Source organism: Coptis chinensis, chromosome 1 (assembly GCF_015680905.1).
Source record: "Coptis chinensis isolate HL-2020 chromosome 1, ASM1568090v1, whole genome shotgun sequence".
Lineage (NCBI taxonomy): Eukaryota > Viridiplantae > Streptophyta > Magnoliopsida > Ranunculales > Ranunculaceae > Coptis > Coptis chinensis.
The window spans coordinates 53,595,292-53,606,641 of record NC_141456.1 but is presented as its reverse complement, the minus strand read 5'-3'; positions in this window follow the sequence as shown (position 1 = coordinate 53,606,641).

Below are 11,350 nucleotides of genomic sequence, written 5' to 3'. Positions count from 1 at the left end.
CCATGGAGACAACATCCCAACTTTAGTTGGCGAAACAATCAACAAGTTTCACCTCCAGGGTCTAATAACCAAAATGTTAGGCAAGCAAACAACTATAATCAAGCTCCACCTAGGCAAGGCCAGGGACTAAGTTAGGGAAATTATAATAATTATAACAACCAAAGCGCCAAACCACGACAAGGTTTAGCACAAGGTCGGGTAATTATAATAGTTATAATACCAATAGAGGTATCGTTCGGTTAACAATAGTAACTATCACAACCTACCCATAAATAATCAACGTGAGATAGTTCGGTCGCACCACTGCGACTACTACACAATCACATCCGGATCGTATAGGCGCTTTATACAAGTTACCCAACAACTTTTCCAATCAATGACTCAATCAAACCAACAGATCTTACAATCCATAAATCGGGGCATACAACGGTTAGCCCAAGAGAAAGCCAACCAAAAGCGTTTTCGGGACAAGCCATACCCAACCCTAAAACAACAAACACAGCCTTTGAGGTAAACAGAAATACTACTACGGAAACGACAATAGTAGGTGACCTGAATGCCATCACCACTCTTCGTTCTGGAAGAGTGGTTGAAAACAAAGTAACTATGCCTATAGTTACCCCATCAGTACTCCCTACACCGGATATTGAACTAGATACCGAAGTAGAAACTGAAGACCCTACCACTGTAGAGGTACCAGTTAAACAACAAACTAAGAAACAGAAAGCTAAGGTAACACATCAAGTCGAGCCATACGCTAAATATAGAGCAAAACCACCATTCCCTCAGAAGTTAGCCATGCTAACCAGGGATACAAACTTTGAGGAGATTAGGAACGTTTTCAAGAATCTAACGATAAACCTTCCTTTTCTCGAAGCTATTAAAAAGCTCCCTAACCACGCTAAGTTTCTTAAAGAGTTGTGCACTACTAGGCATAAGACCAACATACCTAAAGACGCTTTTAAACTGAGCGGTTCCCAACTTTATCCGGGGCCAATGGAATCGTTAAGTACAAGGACCCCCGGTCGCCCCATCAGTAAAATGCACCTTAGGAGATTCCTACACGGCGACCGCTTTATTAGACACGGGCGAGAGTGTTAACTTACTCCCGTATTACTTGTATAAACAAATAGGTCTACAGAAATGCAACCTACAAAAATAACATTGCAATTAGCGGACAAATCAATTAAGTATCCTAAGGGTGTAGTGGAAAACGTGCTTGTTAAGGTTCGTGATTTTTTACTATCCTGGCGATTTTGTTATCCTCGATACGAAGTAAGCCAACGACTCTGTCTGCCGATCATCTTAGGGCCCTTCTTAGCAACTGCCAACGCGACTTATAAATTGCGCGATGGTAAGATGTCCTTATCTTTTGGCCATCTTACGGTTGAGGTAAATGTTTTTAAAATGATGAAACAATTACCGATTCGCCTTCATAGATGGGGAGGTTAGCATGATCGAGAGCTTAGCTCAAGATTATTTTAACAACACATTTCCTGAAAACAATATGTACAAATTCCTTTCTTTTGGAACTTCAGATTTTGTAAATGACTCCTACTTAGAGGAAGTCAACACCATCCTTGAGTCCACACCAATTGTAGACACTTTGGTTGCTCCACATATTGAGTATGAAGACTTGCTACCTAAGCAAGTATTCACTATGCAAAATAAGGACCCCGACGAAACGTCTATTGATTTTCCTTCCACCCTAGTGCTTAAACCCCTTCCCACAGAGTTAAAATATATTCAACTTGATCCGGATGGTAGTCATTCGGTAATTATATCTTCTCTGTTATCTAAGAATGAAGAGACATGTTTAATCCGGGTGATTAGGGAACATCGATCTGCGATTGGTTGGTCCCTAGCCGACATTAAGGGAATTGACCCTAATATTTGCACTCATCATATCCATTTGGAGGATAATGCGAAGACTTCTCGCGAACCTCAGCGTCGCTTGAACCCAGCCATGAAAGAGGTGGTTAGGGAAGAAGTCTTACGATTACTTGATGCGGGTATCATATACCCAATCTCTGATAGCGAATGGGTAAGCCCCATTCATGTAGTTCCTAAGAAATCGGGAGTTACCATGGTACGTAACGGGAAGGGTGACTATGTTATCACACAAGGCCCTATGAAATGGAGGATCTGTATTGATTACAGACATTTAAATGCTATGACACGAAAGGATCATTTTCCCTTACCTTTTATAGATCAAATGCTCGAACGCCTAGCTGGTCATGCTTTTAATTGTTTTCTGGATGGCTACTCAGGCTATTTTCAGATTATTATTGATATTGATGACCAAGAAAGGACTACCTTCACATGTCCCTTTGGAACGTATGCCTATAAACGAATGCCTTTTGGCCTTTGTAATGCTCCTGGAACCTTCCAAATGGTGTATGCTTCATATATTTAGTGACATGGTAGAGCGCTTTATGAAAGTTTTCATGGATGATTTTTCTATCTATGGAGACTCCTTCACAGACTGTTTGTCTAACCTGTCTAAGGTTTTGACATGGTGTGAAGAAAAGAGCCTCGTTTTAAACTGGGAAAAGTGTCATTTCATGGTGAAAAAGGGCATAGTACTAGGTCACATTGTATCTAGTGATGGCATCGAAGTAGATAAGGCCAAACTAGATAAGATAGCGACTCTACCTAAACCACGGACTGTCCGTGATATTAGAGCCTTTCTAGGCCATGCAGGTTTTTATAGGCGGTTTATTAAAGACTTCTCGAAAATAGCTAGGCCGTTAACTAATCTGCTTTTGAAGGATGCAATCTTTGATTTTAATTTTAACTGTAAGCAGGCTTTTGAAACTTTAAAAGCCGCCCTAACCTATGCACCAATTATACAGCCTCCCGATTGGTCTAAACCTTTCGAACTCATGTGTGATGCTAGTGATTATGCAGTTGGTGCAGTTTTGGGACAAAAACTAGATAATAAGTCCACTGTTATTTATTATGCTAGTAAAACCTTAAACGATGCTCAACGGAATTATTCAACTACAGAAAAAGAATTCTTAGCTGTCATTTATGCTTTAGATAAGTTTCGTCCTTATTTGGTTGGTTATAAAACTTTAGTTTACACGGACCATGCAGCCCTTAAGTACCTTCTTGCAAAGAATGATGCTAAGCAGAGATTAATCCGATGGATCCTTCTCCTACAAGAGTTCACATTAGAAATAAATGACAAAAGAGGGGTCGAAAACGTAGTTGCCGACCACTTATCTAGACTCACAAACGGCGATCGAGTGATTCTCGAGTCCATACCGGACTCTTTTCCCCGATGAGCATCGTATGCGATTTTTTCAAAGACCATGGTATCTTTGACATTGTAAATTATTTAGTGGCTGATGTTATGCCTTATAATTGGTCAAGAAATGAACGTAAGAAGTTCTTGGCGAGTTAAGTTATACTCTTCTTGGGATGAGCCATACCTTTTTAAGTATTGTGCGGATCAGATTATTAGTCGTTGTATTCCCCAAAGGGAATACAATGAAGTTCTATCGCTCGCCATGACAAAGAGTGTGGTGGCCATTTTAATGGGATGAAAATAGCCGCTAAAGTGCTTCAATGTGGTTTTATTGGCCTACCCTTTTAAGGATGCCCAAGTGCATTGCAAGATGTGTATTCGTTTGCCAATAACTTGGGGCTTAATCACGGCGTAATATGATGCCATTAAATCCAATCTTGATAGTAGAAATTTTTGACATTTGGGGCATTGATTTCATGGGTCCTTTCCCTGTTTCCCACGGTTTCATTTATATTCTAGTTGCCGTGGACTACGTGTCTAAATGGATAGAGGCCCTAGCTTGCCGTAGCAATGACCATAAGACCGTTGTATTTTTTATTAAAGAATATATTTTCTGTCGGTTTGGCATTCCTAAAGCCATCATTAGTGATGGTGGAACACATTTTTTGCAAATGAGTTGTTGCATCCCTAGTGAAAAATTATGGAGTTACACACAAAGTAGCAACTCCGTTATCATCCACAAACTAGCGGACAAGTAGAAGTTTCTAATAGGGAAATCAAAAAGATTTTAGAAACAACGTAAACCCCGATAGGAAAGATCGGGTCGGGCGTCTATCGGATGCCTTATGGGCGATAGAACTGCTTTCAAAACTCCTATAGGTATGTCTCCCTTTAGACTTGTATTTGGGAAACCATGTCATTTGCCCGTTGAATTAGAGCACCGCGTGCTCGTGGGCTATAAAAGCCTTAACTTCAATATTGATGAGGCAAGTGTCAAACGCAAGTTGCAATTGAATGAGCTTGAAGAAATCCGTGGCGATTCTTACGATCTCGCTAAGGATTATAAAGCTAACATGAAACGCGTGTTCATGATAAGCAAATCTTGCGCAAAAGAGTTTGTAGTCGGTCAAAAGGTCTTGCTTTACAACTCCCGTCTACATATTTTCCCGGAAAACTAAAACCCGTTGGTCCGGCCCTTTTCTCGTTCTTGAAGTCACCCCACGGGCAATCACCTTGGTAAATCCAAATGACAACAGTACGTTTCAAGTTAATGGTCAACGGTTAAAACATTTTCACGAACTTCTGTCCCCTGATGTAGAGGAGGTCCTTTTACAGGACCCTGTCTATGAGGATTGACCTTTGTCATTGGTGTACTTCCTTTCACTTCCATATAGTGGTAAGTGCACCATTCAAGTAACCGGACCCTCCCTATGGAGTGTGTGGCTGTAAGTACCGGATCCTAAGTCCACGGTTAACATAATTCACGTTTTCCACTTTTGCATGTTTTCTCGGTTTTTGAGTCATGTTCCTCTAAGGGGTGAATTATGTATTTATTGTTTTTCATTTTTCTTATAATAAACTAATAAATAAATAAATAAATAAAATAAAAAATAATAAAAAATTCTTAATCATAGAAATAGCAATCCAACAAGTCTAGGGAATCTGACTTTAAACGACCCGCGTTAGAACAAATTTTGTGTTTACAAATTTGTTTGGGGGTGGGCAATCGGTCTCTCCATCTGGATTGCTCGAACTTTCCATTTGTGTTGCTTAGGCCCATTACTTGTAGTTCAATTGGGTTGACGTAATCTAAACTTAGAATTCCGTCGTTCGCATAACTTACGTCACACACACACTTCGAGGCATTTTTCCACCCTTTTATACGTCACCCATGGTTGGAATTGAGTGTTTTATGGATCATTGGATTGGAAATTTTCTACTGATCATTTCCATAACTCATTCGCCAAAATCGGGCCAGTAACGAAGCGGCAAATTGAGTTTGAAATTGCGCGGAAAATCGGAAAATTTCGGAATTCAAACTGGGCTTGGGCCCAAACCGCATGCACGTCTGTGCGTCTCCTTCCTTCCCAAAAAAAAAAAAAAAAAAAAAAACCGGTTTCTTTCTTTCCCTTTCAATCCCGCCGGTTACAAAGTTAAATCAAACCTTGAACACCAAAATAAAAAATAAAATAAAAAAAAAAAATAGAGAGAGAAAAGAAAACCTAACTACACCCACACCAAGATAATCAAATCCAACTATAATCTTCTTTAAACCATTACCACCACCAACCTAACTCCGAACAACCTCAACCAATTCAAGTAACCACCGCCACCATCGTTGTTTTAGTTGTTTTTCTTCAAACTCGCCTCCCCCACAGTCTACAAAACCATTAGTTGTCTCAGAAACTTCAATGGCACTACGACGAAGAATTTTGTCGGAGCACGATTTTGCTTCCGACAGCTTCGCGCCATTTTACGACACGGAGATGATTAGGAGGCATTGGAACGGACTGTGGTACTCGACTGAGGAGTTCTATCACCATGATTTGGTAGAACAGTTTTATAAGAAGCGAGAATTGGAGGGGGATAGGATTTTCATAAAGGTAGCAGGAACGAGGAAGGAAGTAACGAGACAATTGTTGGCTGAACTGTTAGGAATTACGCTTGAAAGCAACCTGGTAACGACAATTCAGGAATCCCAGTATACTAGAGTTCCTGCTTTGATGAAGGATACTGTCGTGGAAGGTGAATACAATCCGACATCTCATTGCGTCCGCCAGTCAACCCTGAGAACCAATCAACTGGCTGTAGCTCAGTGGATTGGTAGGAACGTCCTCGGGAAAGACAAAGTCAGTGATATCGGCCTGTAATGTCTGCACGTTCTCTGGATTTTGCAAACAAATAAGTATAATTTCTGCATCCTTGATTTAATGTTTAATGTGATTCGAGGAGTGGGGAAGAGCTTGGCGCCTCTTCCCGTATTGATCACTAAGATCATGCTCTCCTTTAGAGCCGCCGCAAGATCTGCTCCTATTAAGATCAAATTGCATTCTAATGCAAGTATCTATCTGGATTGCATCCAAGAGACTTGGCCGTTATGCGAAGAAAAAATGGATGAGTCGGAGGATGAAAGGGAGGATATGACATGTCCGGATGACGATGCATTAGATAAATGTAGTTCTAATTTAGAACGATGCAAGTATTGCAAACTGCGCCTTGCGTTGCATTTATGGTATTTGTGAAGATATCCAAGATAGACAGTTGTAATTTGAAAGAAGCAAACGAACCTTCGACGAGACTTGAAATGCTCGAAGGAGTTCGTGACGATATCCCGCCTAACATGGAGACTATCCACCAAAGATCAACAAGCCCAAGATGCGATACTTCGGGACTGAGATGGAAGCCACAAAGACTTGTTCCGAATAGAGATATGCTACGACGCATGCCACCCGTGGAGGACTCTGTTTCAGCCGAGTCCGACAGGCATGAGCGTCGTCGCCGAAGGACAGATGGTTCAAACCATTCTCCAGCCCAGGGCCAATCTCCATCTCAGGGTCCATCTTCATCACACAACTAGGTGTTCACCTCAGTTGTGTTCGCTGTTATTTCATGGTTTTGATTGTTTTATTAGTTGAATTTTAATTAAGTAGTTAAATGTAAATATTAATGTGTTTGTTTTATGATGTTTGGATTTAAATTTTATATTTAATATAATTGGTTAATTTCGAGTACTGCTTGTTTTTATCATTAATCCCACCTTCCCGACTTGTTTGGGGGTGGTAATATTTATACCGAGCATAATTCATTATATGATCATCCGCGGTAAAGTAGTCTTGAAGGAAAGGTTGATAATTTGGCCGATATCGGTATATCTATGATTTGTGTGGTGGTAGCATAAAATGTAGGAGAGTTTAGAAGTTACTATTCTAAATCCATTATGAAAGATACCAGGATTTTTAGAAAATCACGAAAATGGTTTGTTTCCGTTTTCGGGTTTGGAATTTTTCTATTTCCGGAAATTGCCTTAACACAATTTGGGAACTTGCCAATTCGTTTTGGAAGCTCAAAACCTATTTAAACTCCCTTCATTCAACACTAACAAACAACACTACACCCCACCATCATCCCGCACCTTTCACTCCAAGCTTTTCCTTCTTTTTCTTCCAAATTTCTGTTTTCAAAGACGCCGAGCGCTGCATACTTTCCCAAATTTTAGTCGAAGCTTGACCCGCCCCTCCTTGAGCGACCGTTGCCCAAAACACTGTAAATTCTACAAACCCACGAGCGACCGGCTTCTATGTAAGCGCACGCCACCGCCTTCCTTCGCTAACGCAGAAATTCCAATTTTCGTCGAGAGTCACCCGGGATTTTTGAACTGTTCAAAGAGTAGTTAAGATGACATCTCCTATAGTCATACCTGAACAGTCTTTTGAAGATGTGTTGGGCACCGAGACCTATGGACATTGGTTCCGACACAGGATCCTGCAGTTAGGATGGCGTCATCTACTGGTAAGTGATGATGATTCATATTCACCACAGCTTACTGCTTATTTCTACGACCATGTTAAATTCTATTGTAATCAGGATGGAGAACAAGAATTCTCCATCGTAGTCGAAGACACGACACATCAATTCGATAAAAATGTGGTCGCTTTAGTTTTAGGATTACCAATACCTGATCCTGTTCACACATGGGCATATATGACCGATAATGCCTATCTTTATGATTATACATATTTTCATGAGTATTATGGGGGAGGGGTATTTCGAGTAATGGACCAAGGGCGATATAGCATTGCCCTTGGTAGCCTTTCCCTAAACGTAGGCACCACCATGTTATTCATCCCGATGAATATTTTGGGGAATGGCGCTTCATTTCTGCAAACAAGATCTAGCTGGTGACATTTTCCTCGCTTTAGGCGGAGGGGCGTCGCCGATATGACATTCCCCGAGTTTTAGTCGCTAGTCTTAAGAGAGCCCAAAACCATGAGGCGTAAGTATCTTCTTATGCCTGTTGGTGGTAAGTCGCATCATCGCGTAGTTGTTTACCTCAGTATTCGTGCACAATTCACAGATTGGAAAAGGGTTGAAGTCATGAGACCCACCAATGGGGTGGTTCGCTCATTCGCGAATAATGACTTGGCGGGATGGCGGTCAGACCTCAATTGGTCGCCCCGTACATCCCATCAGACATAATAACACTTAACAGGTTAGTATTAGTAGATGATAAATGGCGGCAAGCTTGGTAAGTTATAATGGACTGGCAAGATGCGAAGGAACCTCATCTCTTTAATGAGGAGGAGGACGTTTAAGCGGGAGATAAGGTAAGTTTTTAGTTTTGTTATTGTCTGCTTATGTCCCAAGCATATTTAATTCTGTTAACCCCATAATGGGTAGAACTCTTATAGAGTTGTGTCAGTTTTTATTTCCTATATTAGTACGTTCTAACTTTGTTTTGCAGATGTTCCTGAATTTCACACGTTTCAATGGTATTTTTCCTACCCTCTTTATTTACAATACTTTGAGGACAAAGCATGCTTCTTGTTTGGGGGGGGGGAGGCATAGAAACACGTGTAATTAAGGCATCTGTTAGGATATAGATATGTATAATATGCATTGTTTTCTAGTTAAAGTTTCAAAAAATTTCAAAATATAAATAAATAAGTTTATGCTATACACTTAGGAATATTGGTATTGTTTTCTTTCTCTATGCTCTTAACAATCTAGAAGTCTCACGTAGCTTTTGCATTAGAATAATTGTTAGAAACTTAGGTTAATATGTAGGTAATAATATTTGCATCTATCTATAAATATATTACATGAGTATCTATGATTGTTAGCAGTAAGTTTTTGAAATCTAGGCTAGAGTACTTATTCTACAAAATCTGTGAGAATATAGCCTAAAGCCTTATATGAGCGAAACATTTGACAAATGACACAAGGGAGAAGTAAAATGCGGATAGAGAAATCACACGTCCACTTGCTTGATCACTATGTCATATCCTAAGCGAGAATTTAGGCCCTCTTTGGATCGATATAGCCAAAAATTCAAACCTATGAATTATTTTCCGCTAGTCGCCTCGAGCCTTTCTTTAGCCTTTCATAACCCACAAATCCTTTACCCTGTTACAAAAAACAAAACAAAATAAAAAAAATCAACCTACCCAATCTAGAATAAGTCTGAGAATAGAATGAGGAAAAAAAAAACGGTGTAAACAAAAGTTAGTTAATTGCTTCAGAAAATAAAGAAAAGAAGTTCTCATCCAAAGAAAAGAAAAATAGAAATAGAAATAAAATAAAAACTCCAAAAAAAATAGAATAAAATGAGTCAAAAGCCAAAGAAAAAGAAAAAAAAATATGGCTAAGGATGGAAACAAAGTATAGAAGCAAAAGTAAATAATAAGGTTTTCTCTAAGTTACATAATATGAAGACTCTACTATCTCAGACTTGTCCTTTTGAATATCCATTTCCTTCCTTCTTAAACCATCTCCTAATCCCCGCAACACCTAATAAAGATATCTAGCTCAATTAGGAATAGGTTAGTGTGATAGTAAGTGACAGATGTGTTTGATCGACTCCGGCTTCCTTGTTGTCATTGAGATTGTAAGGTAAAGTGTGCCCACTGCACACTGGAGTAGCGAAACTTGAGCGGAAAAATCAGAGTGGTTTTCGTCTTGACAATTATGTGAGGACCTTCTTAAGGACGCTTATTCGAAGTTTTCAGAAACTTAACCTCGCTAGGCATTTCATGGTATTACTCATAGTATTTATATTTGTATCATAAATGATTGATTATTATGCATATATTAGCTTAGGTTTTTGACATGGTTATTCTTATTCATTTGCTAGTGAGATGTATAGATAGTTGGGACATGAATGAGGAAAACAATAGTTTTATTTCTTAGTCGTTGTAGTATAGATGAAGTTTGTGAGTACCTTCATCGAAAAACTCTCACGCGAGGCTATAACTCGGCCCACTAGGGGAATTCCTAGTGGTTTTAGCCTTGTCGTTGCATATGTCAATGCAATCGCACTCAAATAAACGAGTAGATAAAACTCCATTTTGGTCACTTATTCTAATTTCTCATCTTTGCTTGAGGACAAGCAAAATTCTGTTTGGGGTGGTTTGATAAGAGCCCAAAACTGTAGTTTTAACCCCTGAATGATCATACTTTTCACCAATTATGTGAGTAATAATTAAGAGTTAACACTGATTACGTGTTTTTATGTATTTCAGGTTTCAAAGTCCATTATGTGCAGAAATGTGCCACTTTAGCGAGATAAAGGAGCAAAGGTCGGTTACTAAGGAGTTCCGTGATTAAAGGCAAAGATTCAAGAAGACAAAGCCTTCCTAAAGCCCGGTCAAAAGCTAAAAAGTCGACACGGGCAGAAACAGCACACAAGTCAGCAGAACTTCCGAAAGCCGTATCTTTGGACTCAGACCTCGGAATGGGGCCTACCTTATGTCAAAACGACCGGCTCGGAAAGAACTTTCCAATGGTCCAAGCCTTGACCCAATCAGAGGAGGAGAAGTGGACGAAAAGTCTATTGAAGCCAACTGCAACTGAAGAGGCCTTTTTGGACTGAAAGAATTGGGTTTTGGGCCTGATTCTCTGGCCCAAAACATGGCTCCAAGCCCATGCACGATTTTTGGATCTGAAAGTATAAAAACCAAAGCTTAGCTCTTTGTTAATGGTAGCTAGTTAGACCTAAAACAATATAGATAATTCTAGATCTAGTTTCCAGTATTTTAATTAAGTTTTAGTTCCATTTTCGATTCTTGTTTTAGATTAAGTCTTTGAATCATTGTTCTTGATTGATTAGATAAATAAAATAGTTATTTTGTCAATTTTGATTTTTGTCATCTCAATTTATAGATCTAGTTTTAATTCTTGTTGATTATCATTTCGTAGTTTAAGTAGATTGAAACATTGTTAGTTAATTTAGTTAAGTTAGAATTTTAATATGATGTGTAGTTATAATTCAATGGGAAATGATGGTTTGATGACTCAAGGCTAAAACCTCCATTAGAGGGGTTAATGAAGCTTTGATGAAAACTTAGTGGTATAGTGTAGAAGCATTGTAAAATCTATTGC